Raw genomic sequence first — 13,991 nt, 5'->3', positions numbered from 1 at the left:
CTAATTCGACTTCCACCATTTTTGGTGATTTTTCAAAGTCCCACAATGACTGCTGTCCAAAACTGCTTTAATACAATATAATGAAACTACCAGAAGTTCCTTTTCAACTCATCATGAACTCACCATACATGATTCCATGTTCAGTTTTATAATGTAAGCTAGCATGGTATTGCAACAAAATGTATAATCATAATTCATACATCTTAGCTCACTAAGGTTTCGACATTTCGAGGTCTCAATAAGCATAAGCTTAGTGTACATACCTGTACCATACATTCTTAATCATATCATTCCACCTTTTAACCCAAAAATCTTAAATTACCCATTGAACCTCTCGGAATACTAAAGGACGCTCGGGACTATCATACACCAATTTGAATACCAAAGCCATGTCCCATACATGGCCTTACATGGATCCACATATCGTTGCCATATCCCAGATATGGTCTTATACAAGGTCTCATGTCAGTGCTGTGCCATGTCCCAAACATGGTTTTATACTAGCACATATATCATCGTCGATGCTATGTCCCAGACATAGTCTTACACAGGCACAAATATCATTAATCATAGTGTCATGATATCCAAGTCCTAAGTATTCCTTCGGCTACCCAGGGCTTCCGAGATACAAAGATATCGCCAAACTTTCGTTGAATCAATACAAGCCGATTTCATTAGGTCATACATACATGTATCATACAATGTCAAATATTAAACACATAATGATCACAGTATTATTGAATTACTTACACACAACTTACTTGTCGAAATCTCGTTGGGTACAACCGTATAGCAATTCACACAACTCATGTAATAGTAATTTAACATTCATCACATTTTCTACATCATATTCATCATCCATAAATTCTTCTAATATATTAAATATACATTTTATGCCATAATAATAGATAATTACAATTCAAGCATGATATTGCATTATTATTACCATATGAACTTACCTCGAATCCAAGCACGACTAATTATTCCATTTTAGTCCATAATCTCGTACCTTCCCGTTTTAAGCCTGAATCTTGTTTTCCTTGATCTAAAATATCACATTTAGCTTAATTATTAGTCACATTATTCATTGTGACCCAAAAATCATATTATGGAAAAATTACATTTTTGCCCCTAAACTTTGTCATATTTATACTTTTTCCCTTAAGCTCGTAAAATGATTTTTATTCAATTTCCTTGCATTTTAAGCCTAGCCAAATCATTTTCATAGCTATAGCAGCCTCTAATTTCCACTAAATCACCCTTTTATGACCAATTTTACAACTTTTACAAAACGGTCCTTTCGTACGTTTTCACTGAAAATCACATAGTAAAAGTCATTCCTCTAACCATAAACATGCATAATCTACTATTAAACCTCAAAATACCAGCATGTCACTCATGGTTAAATTTTTAAATATAAACCCTAGCTCAAAATAATGGTAGAAATAGGTAAATGAAGTTACCGGGACTTCAAAAGCGTAAAGAACATTAAAAACGGGGCTCAAGATCACTTACAAATGAGATTGGAAGCTTGAACCAAACCCTAGCCATGGCTTTCATGGTATTTTTAGCTGGATGAAGAAGATGGGCGTGAATTTGGATTGTTTTCCCTTTTTATTATTTTAATTATCAAAAGACCAAAATGCCCGTAACTTAAAAAATATTCTATTTCACCCATTTCATGTCTATTTTTGTCCATAATTAACCAATGGTCTAATTACTATTTAAGGACCTCCAATTTAAAATTTCATAACAATTTGACAACTCTAACATTTAGAACTCAACCTTTGAACTTTTTACAATTTCGTCCTTTTGACCAAATTGAGTGCCGAAATGTCAAAATTTTTGAACGAAATTTTCACGAAATCATCCCGTGAAATTTTAGACCATAAAAATATATTAAAATAAACTTTCTTACATCGGATTTGTGGTCCCAAAATCACTGTTTCGACTAGGCCCTAATTTGGGATGTTATAATCACTTTGTTTTTTCTTCATCCAGTCGAATTTAGGAAACAAAAACACCATTAAAGGAGTTTTAAAGGTTTGATCATCAATATTTAAGCATGTAAGTCTATTTTTCTCAGTTTTTAATGATTTTTACGTTTTTAAGATCGTTGTTTCGTATTCTAGCTAGCCCATACCTTAGATTTTGAAACTGTTAAAAATTTATCATGTTGCCAATGTTGAATGCTTGAGTAAATTGATGGTTGATGATGGATTTTGAATGATTTTTGATAGTTAAACTAGTTTTGTAAAGTAATTTTTGACAAAAATGTAAAATAGGGATTAAATTGTGAAAATGTAAAATGTGGTGGTCAAATGTGTGAAATAATGAAAGATATGGGCTTTTAGGAGTCCCTATGAAATTTAGCTAGGCATGGGTTGGTACTAAATTGCATGAATCTGCAATTTTATGTGATAAGGACTAAATTGTAAAAATACAAAAAGTATAGAGGCAAATGTGTATATTTCCAAAATATGAATTATGAGATTAATTGAATAGATTGAATACTGAATGTATTGAATTTGATAATATATAGATCAAGATAAACCGAGATCAAATTTAGACCGGGGAAAAGGAAAAGTAGACGAGTAATCGATAGTTTCCATCCGAGCAACTTGAGGTAAGTTTGTATAATTAGAATCAAACTTTTAAATACCTATGTATAATTAGAATCAAACTTTTAAATACTTGTGTTTATTTAAAATGTATGTATATAATTGAGAAATTGATATAATTGTATTATGAGTGCCTAATTGATATAGACTAATGGTTACCGAGCCCTATTTGAATTGTATGAATTCGTAGAATAAAAGTGAAATGTCACTAGGGTTACCGATTTGGTTGAGCTCATGCATTTGTTGTGGACTCACCACAACTCGTATGAGCTTACCGATGTTTCAGCTCATCAGAGCTTACTGTTTCAGCTCAATAGAGCTTACTGTCCATCAGCTCATAAGGAGCTTACCGATCATGGCTCGAAAGATCGAAAATGATAATGAATTGATAGATTACTGATGTATGTCACTAGGGTTACCGATTTGGTTGAGCTCCTGCATTTGTTGTAGACTCACCATAGCTCGTATGAGCTTACCGATGTTTCAGCTCATCAGAGCTTACTGTTCAGCTGAATAGAGCTTACTGTCTATCAGCTCATGAGGAGTTTACCAATCATGGCTTGAAAGATCGAAAATGATAATAAATTGACAGATTACTGATGTATATCACCCGAGTATCCTTCGATGTCCTAATGGGTTCATCAGGCATAAATACTGCTTATATGGATGAGCTATTGTTTGCAAATGAACTATTGTTTAAATAATGGAGAAAGAAATGCTACCAATGTTGTATATGATATATGATTTTAGTATAATGCAATGTATTAAGTATTGAATTGATATAATGGATGGTTACATGTACATTATGGCTAACTTGTTGATGAATGTTTGTGTTTAGGCATTTGGAAATTGAATTGGGTACATCTTATTTATTGCCTTAATATGCATAAATGGTAAGTTTCATTCTAAAATTATACGGCATTACTAAGCTATAAAGCTTACTCTGTTTCTTTTTCTATGTTTTATAGAGGTTCGTTAGCTCGCTCGTTTCAGACAAGTCGGAGTTTCACATCACACTATCCAATTGCTGATTGGTACTTTTGAACTTATGGATAATTGTAAATATGACATGTATAGGCTAGTTTTAATGATGATAATTATGGTTACTTGAGATTATGGATTTGGTACTTTTTGTATATAAGTTAAGCCATGTGATTTGGCTTATTTTGGTATCATCTTTTGGTTTTGTATAAGTGTTCAATTATGATATATGTTTTGGCAAGAAATAGATGAAATGAAAATGTGCAAATGATGTTTTGATATCCAGTTGACATATGAATGGATAATGCATGATATTAAGTAGGTGATTGAGTACTAAATTGAATTGGTATATTATATGTATGAAATGTTATGGAATGGTTGCCAATTGGGTTATGAAATGTGACCATTTATATTTGTGTATGCTTATGAAAATAGGGTGGCAAAATGGCTTTGCAAATAGCCTATTTTTGTCCACACGGGCGTGTATCTCAGTCGTGTGTGACATACGGTCATGTTATACGATCGCGTGTCCCTTGATGTTGAAATTAAATTGAAGTCAGTATGCTCCACACGGCCTCATACACGGGCGTGTGACCGGCCGTGTGGTACAAGTCAGTATACCCCCTAAGTGGCACACGGCTTAGCACACGGGCATGTGACTTGGCTGTGTTGCATAAGTTAGTATACCTTACAGGTTTTGCACGGCCTAGTACACGGGCGTGTGTGGCCATTTCAAAGGGCACACGGGCTAGACTCACGGGCGTGTGGTTGGCCGTGTGACCCAAGTTAGTATACTTTCCAGTTTTCACATGGCCTGGCACACGGGCGTGTCCTTGACCGTGTGATACAAGTCAGTATGCATCCTGTTTCCACACGGTCTAAGACACGGGCGTGTCTTTTAGCCGTGTGAGACACACGACATATTTGCACAGGTGTGTGACAGTTGAAATGTTGAAATTTTTCTAAGTATCCAAAATTTTTATATATTATCGTTTTAGTCCCAAATCATTTCTAATGCATGTTAAGGCCTTGTAGGCCTTAAAAGGGACAATATGATTGTATTGAATGATATTTGTATATGAATGTATGAATGTATAAGATATGATTATTAAATGACGTGTATTGATCGGTAATACCTCGTAACCCTACCCGGTGACGGATACGGGTTAGGGGTGTTACAAAATCAATCACTATCTATTTCCAATACAAATTCAATGATATCACAAAAAAATACTTGAAGCATTACTATTCTTTCATTCATTCAGGATTTCCAAAACATATAAGACATTTTCAAATATGCACATACATACACATGGTATTTTAGTTAACACATTATTGAACCTTCAAGTTCAAATTCTGAATAAAATCTTATGTGAATTTTTACTACTACTTACTCTAGTCCTGGAAGTGAATAAGTCATAACACTAGGCTCGTGTTTCTATAGATTATCTACTTTAAAGTATATTCACTATATTGAACTTCAAGATCGTTCCACTCTTTCATGTATCAAGGCATTTCTCTGGATTTCCTTCATCAATTAAACAATATAACATAACTCAGCAAAGTTCATTTCAAGTTATCAAATATAATCCACCTAAGCACCACAATAAGATCTTTATACACTTATTAAGTCACTTCCCCTCTATGCTCATAATTCTATCTGTAACAGCCCGTTTTTAGTGGAATCAAAAAAGTGGTTTCGGGACCACAAATCTAAGTCTGAAAGAAAAATTATTTTAATATTATTTCATGATCTGCATTATGATAGGAATATCGTATTAAAAATTCGTAAAGAAATTTTATTGATTACATGTTTAATTTAATAGAAGGGACCAAATTGCATAAAATGCAAAAATTGAGTTCTAGTAGCTATAAGTATCAAATAGTTATGGAATTCAAAATTTGAGGTCCTTATATGGTAAATAGACCATTAAGAGGAGTTAGTAGATAAGTATGATGATTCATCCATGGAAAATTAAATAAAGAAAAGGACTAAATTGGAAATAGAAATAATTAAAGATGATAAAAATCTAATATCATCTTATTTCATCATCTTTCCCAAATTAAAAAGATGGAAACCCTAGCCATGGAGAATTGAAGAAAGAGAAACTTATTTGGCCTAATTAGGTAAGCATTCTTGTCCCATTTTTAGTAATTTATATATTTCTAATATCGTAATAACTTAATCTAACTATCTCGGGGGTTAATTTGCAAAGTTATCAAAGCATTAAAATTTTGACATGGATGAGTATGCTGAAATTTTGAAGTTTATGGTAGATAATGGAAGGTTGTTGATAGATAAATAGCTTTTGTAAAGGAAATTTTGATGAATTTATGACTTAGGGACTAAATTGAAAAGATGTAAAATTCATAGAAAAATTCTATTTTTTATGAAATACATGGGCTGCTAATGTTATACGTAAAAATTAGCTAGGCTTGCATTAAGGATTAAATTGCATGAATTTCATTTTCTGAGCCTAGGGACGAAATCATAATTAAATAAAAGTATAAGGGCAAAATGGTACTTTTTCCTAAGATGTGAATTTGATTGAATTGAGTATGAATTGTATTAAATTAATGATAAATTCATTCATATAGATCCGGATAGACCAAATACGGAGTTAGATCAAGGAAAAGAAAAAGTGTCGGATTAGTATATTTTGCATACACGAACACTTGTCAATGTAAGTTTGTGTAACTAAATTGTGTATTTGTTTTTGTTTAAAGTGAATGTTATGTATGTGTATTGTATAATTTACATGTATGAAAATTGATCACATATCCGATAATGTTAGACAAGTATTAAGTCTCGATTGAATAAATGAAATTCGATTGATACAGGGTTCCTAAATTGGTTGTGGTCCTGTATATGTTGTGGACACACCTCAGCTCAAAAGAATGTCCCGTTAATAGCCCTTTTGAGCTTTCCATTATATGGTTCTTGCGAGCTTCCCGTTAATAGCTCTTTGGAGCATCCCGATTGGTTGTGATTCTGCATGTGTATGTAGACACACCGTAACTCTTATGAGCGTCCCGCTTTATGGCTTTTCGTGAGTTTCTCGATTAAAGGCTTTTTGGGAGCTTTCTGGTTAATGGCTCTCCGAAGCTTCCTGATATGGCTTGCTTGAACTTCCCGATATATGGCTATCCAGAGCTTCCTAAATAATGGCTCTTCGGAGCTATCCGTTATTAGCTTACATGAGCTTCCTGAACACGACTCTTAAGAGCTTCCCGTTATACAGCCCATCCCATTACATGGCTCACATGAGCTTCCTGTTAAATGGCTCGAGAGAGGACTTTTCGATTATGTGCTCTAATGAGCACCCTCGAATATGAATTAATAGATTTCAGATTCATACACTTCATGTGTACTACCCTTGAATTCATTGATGTTTTAAATGATTCAATGGGTAAAGTCTTGATGTGAGATGATATGAATTCAAGATGAATTACTATGAGAAGTACTTGAAGTACAAAGATATAATATGTAAATGTTCATGGACACTTGAGTTAATAAATACATGTATGTAGAAATTGAATATGGATGAGCTCATTCATGTTTCTTGGTATTTATGTGATGTGAATTTCATGACTAATATGCTTGATGAGGATATGTGTTTAGGCAAATAGCCAAATTGGTTTGAGCATGTTTATTTGCTTGCTTTAAATGTGGATTAAATGGTAAGTTAATTTCCTGTTATACGAACTTACTAAGCATTTGGTTATAATGACATGTATAGATTAACTTTGGTTATAATGACATGTATAGATTAACTTGGCCAATGTTGGCATGTAAATGTTTTGTTGTGATTAGCCATTGGAATGGCTTGTGTTGGCACAATTTGATATATATATGTATGTGTAGGTGGCCTCATCAAATAGATATATGTGTGAGTGAATTAATGGAAATGAAATATAAATTGAATATACATATGATAAATTGGCAAACAAGTTAATACTTGATTGTGTGATAAAATGCTATGTTTAAGACTTGATATTAGCTTGATTTGAATATCTTGTATTGGTTTGTAAATATGTTAAAGTGTTAATGAAGGTGGAGGAAAAATTGGGTGAGAAATGCGGCCTTGGAAATGGCTTATTTTCGTCCACATGGGCAGAGACACGGGTGTGTGTCTCAGCCGTGTGTGACAAACGACCTAGCACATAGGCATATGATCTGGCCGTGTGTCCTCTGCATCTTTAAAATTTCAAAACAGAATGTTCAGAATTGATCACACGACTTGGCACATGGGCGTGTGAATTGGCAGTGTGACCCCTACACCTATTTAATGAAAATTATTATGTTCACACGGCCTAGCACATAGGCGTGTGACTTGGCCATGTGACCCAAGTCAGAGAGTTACACGAGTACAGACACGGGTTGGGACAGAACTATGTGCGCCATTTTGAATGCCCACACAGCCTGAGACATGAACGTGTCACTTAGCAGTGTGAGCCACACGACTTGACCATATAAAGGCGTGTACCCTGTACCTAGGAAAAATTTTGAGATTTTGTGAAAAATTCTCTAAGTACTCGGTTTAGTCCCGACTTGTTTCTAATGTATGTTTCGGTCCTCGAGGGCTCATATAAGGGACTTTATGAATAATATCTGACATGAATGTTAAATAATATGAAATGTCTGTATTTAATCTGTTTATTTTGGTAATGCTCTGTAACCCTGTTTTGGCGACAGATATGGGTTAGGGGTGTTACACTATCAAACATGAACACATACCTTTTTCAACAATTATTACTGAAGTGGCATAATTGTAACACCCTAAAATAGGGCCTAGGAGTTTTAGGGGCGATTTAGGAATTTTAGCCTTAGAGTGTTCGAAATTTTGTGACATGTATGTCGATAATGTTTTCAAATATTATTTTTAGAAATTCAAATCAATTTTTGAAAGAGTATTTTAGAAACCTTTAATTTTTAGTTAAGCACCGATATGTAAAAGGGGCAAAATTCTGTGTTTATGAAGTAATTTAATCAAATTTTGAAATTCATGTGTCATCCCTTTTTCTCCCTTGATCTCCCATTTGATTTTTGGTTTCCAAAGTCTAATCTTTTGATTCCTATCAACATTCAAGCCTTAAAACTCCAAGAGGAACACCGAAAACACCATAGATTTCTCTATTTTTAAACTATTTGGGATTTTTAGGTTTTTGATCAAACACTTGGATTTTTGTCAACTAAGGTAACGATTCGATTCCTTATTAGGTTTTGATTTTATTTAATACTTTAAATTGAGTTTTCAGTCGTTAAATCATATGTTTTAAATAAAGGACGGAAATTGGATCGTTAATGGTGGATTTTGGGATTTCGGGTAAAAACATGGTTTCAAAGCATTTTTCAAATTTTTTTAACATGATTAGAAGGTTTCTAAATTTAATTTAAAGTTTCGTTAAGGATTTCTAAGGTTTTAATGAGTTTTCATAAAAATAGCCATAAAACATGTCAAAAATTTTGATACCATGAATTGGGTAGTTTTGCGTAGTTTAAAGGTTAAGAACTTTGTCATAGGTGAATAATTAGATGAATAGAATCAGTTTTAGACAAAAAAGATTAAGTTTAGACTAAGATATTCGAATTTTAAGTTTTTTATGTCGAAGGGTTCAGTCAAAAGAGTACCTAGCTCAGGCTTATGTTTTTGGATTGATAGATGTGAGTCTTTTGCCAAATTTTGATTGTGTCTTTGTGTGATTTACTTTTTTGAAGTGTTGGAATCGATAGGACCTTCTATGAGTAGAGATAAAGGCAAGGAAAAACTAGTCTGAGCTTTTGACTTTTTCGATGAAAGCGTAATTGGTGAAAGTTTAGAATAATTGCTTGTGGACATGATTTAATGTGTTATTTTGGAATTTAGTAGTAGCCTAAATATGTACTCTAAATTTCAAGTGTAAACTTTCTCATACCTATGTTATCTTATGAACTATGTGCTTATGTGTTTGTGAATATGTGAATTGAGATAAGATGCTGTAACATGTGATATGTGGTTATGGTAATTGTTGTGAAAGTGTAAATGTGTACTGTTATTTCTTAAATTTTAGTAATAATGTTTTTCCAAAAATGAAAATATGCAATGATAATCCACCGATAACCGATAAGTGATATGTGTTTGATTTTGGATATTTTCACCTTGTGATCTTGAAACCATTGGATATAGCTGGGATGCCATAGGATTATGTGTACTCACTTATATTGAAAATGATTTTGGGCATTGAAGCCCTAGGACATGTTGGAGGGATAAGGAAATATGAGCTAAACTCTATTCAACGGGACATGTGAGGGGAAATAAGGAGAGTGTTAGCTTTATGCTTCAGTTTTGGGACATGTTTGACTCAATGAGTCTATGTGGTGTGTTGGAGATTCGTGTATCTGGTGAGTGGTGATAGTGCCCACTTTTACGTTTCATAGCTCAAGTGCCAATTTATCTATAAACATGTTTTTGAGTATTGTGATATATGCTTGAATGTTATGTGATTATATGAGTGTTGTGATATATGCTTCAATGTTATATGGTTATATGTGTACTGTGGTATATGCTTGAATGTTATGCGATTATATGTGTAATGTGATATATGCTTAAAAATGAATGTGATTACCATATAAATGAACTAGTAAATAATGCATGAGTGAGTATAATATGACACTAGAGTTGGAACTGTTGAGGTTGTGCTATATGGTTGTTTCGTTAATGCTTAATGAATTGCTTGCATGGCAGTTGTTCTTGGGATTCACTAAGCTTCTTAAGCTCACCCACTCTTTTTAAACCCTTGTAGTGTAGTTAAGTGCTGGTCTGAGTGGTGTGGTTCCAAGGGGGTGATCCAAGCAAGTCCATTTTCGTGATTTCGTAGGTGTTATTGTTATTTGTTTATGTTTTGGGAAAAAGGCAATGTGGTAGACTTTTATTGATATTTGTCATGATGTTTTGGAAGTTTCATAACTTAATTGCTCTTAGGATTTTGGGAATTGAATCATATTATGTCGATTATCATTTGAACTTATTTTCGATGTTTGAGACTATTACTACGGTCGTTTTGATGTTTATTTGATGATAATATGATAGCATGGTGAATTGGTGCAAGTTGGAATGACTTATATGCTTAAAAATGCTATATTTTTTCTAGTCTGAAGCAGAGGTATCGATATTCGTATTGTAAAAATGATACCTTTGTGATTTTGAAATATGCAGGAAGTCAGAATCGTAAATTGGTATTGATACCCTATCATGAGTATCGATACTTAGGGTAATTTTATCTATACATTTTTAGTTCTACCTATATTTTCTTGTGTTTTGATTTTAGACAAGAAACATAATGATGATTTGGTACCAATTTTCCATACAGTATCGATATCGTCCAAGGAAAATATCAATACCCATGTTCTAGTAACGATACCTACGTGATTGTCTTGGAAATTTTGCTAAGTGATCCTAATGCATGTTTAATTATTACTATAAGTTTATTTAAAGTATATTTGGTATGTTCTAATGATGATTGATATATGTTTGACTAAAAATTTATAATATCACTAATAAAGAGGATGGTTTCTTAATAATGTGACAATTTATTATGAGTATGATATGAAATGATAATGTGACATCCTAATATTCGAGCTTGGCGATCAAGCCGGGTATAGGTTGTTACAATAATTATATTAAAAAACTGTGTCATCAAAATCACTTAAGCTTATTATTCTTTATATGAGATCAATTATCAATTCAACGTATCTTAACTCTTTATACTTACTTGTTCTTCCATGCTCTTCCTCACCAAACAAACTATTAACTCATGTAATTGTCTATTAGATATTATTTCATAGCCATAATTTTGCATATAACATTAACAAAGTAACACTTAATACCAATGTATTCACAAGCTACAACACTTAATGATGAATAATATCTAATCTATAAGAAACTAATCAACAATCATATAATCATCCATAAAGGATTAATCCTCATAATACTTGTAACAACCTATTTTTTAGTTGTATCAAAATAGTGGTTTTAGGACCACAAATCCAATGAGTAAGTTAATAAAAGTAGTATTTAATTTATATGAGCCAATAATAATTTTATATTGAATTTTTTTGATGAATTTTAATTAATTGAATTAATAGTTAGTATAAGCAGTTAAGTCCAAAAGTCCAGTGGTTTCTAAAAATGAGATATTAGGACTCGTTTTCATAATTTAAGACCCTAAATATTTTTATGAAATGTATATAGAGTCGCATTATAGATGAATTGAGGTTTGGTTTGGTAATTTTGACGATTGGTTGCTTGATTAATGTAAAAGGATTAAATTGTAAAAGAGGTAAAAGTTAATCGCTATAGATTTAAATTAGTAAAGGGACCAAAATGGTGATTAAACCATGGTAAAAAAGTCCAAGCGGTGGTGGATATGATTAATCCAGTAGCTTTTGGGCTATTTGATCATTTAATCCTAATTACTTTAGGGTTAAATTGAAATTAACCTTGTTTAGTTAGAAATTTGAAATAATTTAAGAACCAATTGTGCAATTAAACCCCCTTAGATGGTAATTATACCATATTCTTATTTGATGAACAAATATAGACACGTTTGAATAATTTTATAAGTTATAATTGAAAGGTTAAGTTTATAAATAGTTAAATGGTAAATTAAATTAAAAGATTAAAAGGATAACATCATCATCTTCTTTCCTTTCTTTTTTTCTTATGGTGAAGACAGAATGGCCATAGGAGAGGTAGAAAATGTAACGCCCCTGTACCTGAGACCATCGTTGGAGTCGAGCACGAGGTGTTAACGGACTTAATTCATTAATTAAACAACTCAAACAATTTATTTTAGAATTTCCAGACAAACTGACTAACTACATCACAGTCGCTAAAAAATCTATATCTCGAGTTACGAAACTCGAAGTCCAATTCCGTAAATTTTCCCTGAAAATAGACTCATATATCTACTTACTAAATTTTTTTCTAGAATTTTTGGTTGGGCCAATTAGTACAGTTTATTAGTTAAATTCTCCCCTGTTTCAGGGTTCGGCTACGCTGACCCCTGTGTATTACGGATCAGATATATCCCTGTCCAGAGTTTCAATGACTATACCATTTGTTTATCATAAAACTAGACTCAATAAGGATTTCATACATGTAAGGTAAAACTCCTATTTGTTTTTGTAAAATTTATGGTGAATTTTTAAATTTAGAACAGGGGATTCAGAAATTACTCTGACCTATTTCAGAAAAACGTAAATATTTCATAAAATAAAACTCTTTTACATATTTTGTTTCTTCCACATGAAAATAAGTTAATTTATCTTCAATTTCATATTTTATTCATCATCTAATTCTATCTATACTATATTTAGTGATTTTTCAAACTCAAGTCATTGTTGCTGTGTGATTCTATTTAATAGTCAATTTCACCATTTTATGGATTTCCATAGATTAGTTAGCACATAAAGCATACATGTTATCAAATATAATCTTGATTAGCCACTCCAATAGCTAATCATTCTCAAACATTTTCATTCCATCCATGAGCTATATCTTAAGATTATATACACAAAAGGGTTATAACGCTATACATGCCATATTCCCAAAATATGCAAGCCACCATACCGAGATGGTCCGTTGATAGTGTGAGCGTGCCTCCGACCGTCCTGATCTCCAAACCGACTTGTCAAAACTACAAGGAATGGAAGAGAGGGAGTAAGCATAAATGCTTAGTAAGTTCACATGCAAATAACAAATAACTTAACAAAGCAATTATACCAACCAACATTAGCATAATATCACCAAAACATGTATCACATTTCTATTCATCATTCATCATCTTACTACATTATTGTTGTCGTATCAAGTCTCAACCCGAGGGTTAAGTACACCTATCCAAAGTGCCCATTCCACAACACTTACCAATACGTCACTTGCATCTTGAGTATTCTTGCATTTCACTAGAATTTTACCCATTGAACACATCGAAATATTACTCGGATACATGGAAATTTTGCACATAAGTGCCACATATGTAGCCAAGCTACCATGTAACCTGCCCATAAGCGAACTCGGACTCAACTCAACGAGCTCGGGCGTTCGCATCCATAAGTGAACTCGGACTCAACTCAACGAGTTCGGATGCCTAGTTACATTTCACGAACTCGGATTCAACTCAACGAGTTCGGACTTTCGCATCCATAAGTGAACTCGGACTCAAATCAACGAGTTCGGATGCCTAGTTACATTTCACGAACTCAGAATCAACTCAACGAGTTCGGACGTTCGCATCCATAAGTGAACTCAGACTCAGCTCAACGAGTTCGGATGCCTAGTTACATCTCACGAACTCGGACTCAACTCAACGAGTTCGAACGTTCGCATCCATAAGTGAACTCGGACT

The sequence above is a fragment of the Gossypium arboreum genome, chromosome 11 (assembly GCF_025698485.1).
Source record: "Gossypium arboreum isolate Shixiya-1 chromosome 11, ASM2569848v2, whole genome shotgun sequence".
In the NCBI taxonomy this organism is placed as follows: Eukaryota; Viridiplantae; Streptophyta; class Magnoliopsida; order Malvales; family Malvaceae; genus Gossypium; species Gossypium arboreum.
This window is presented reverse-complemented; position numbering follows the sequence as displayed.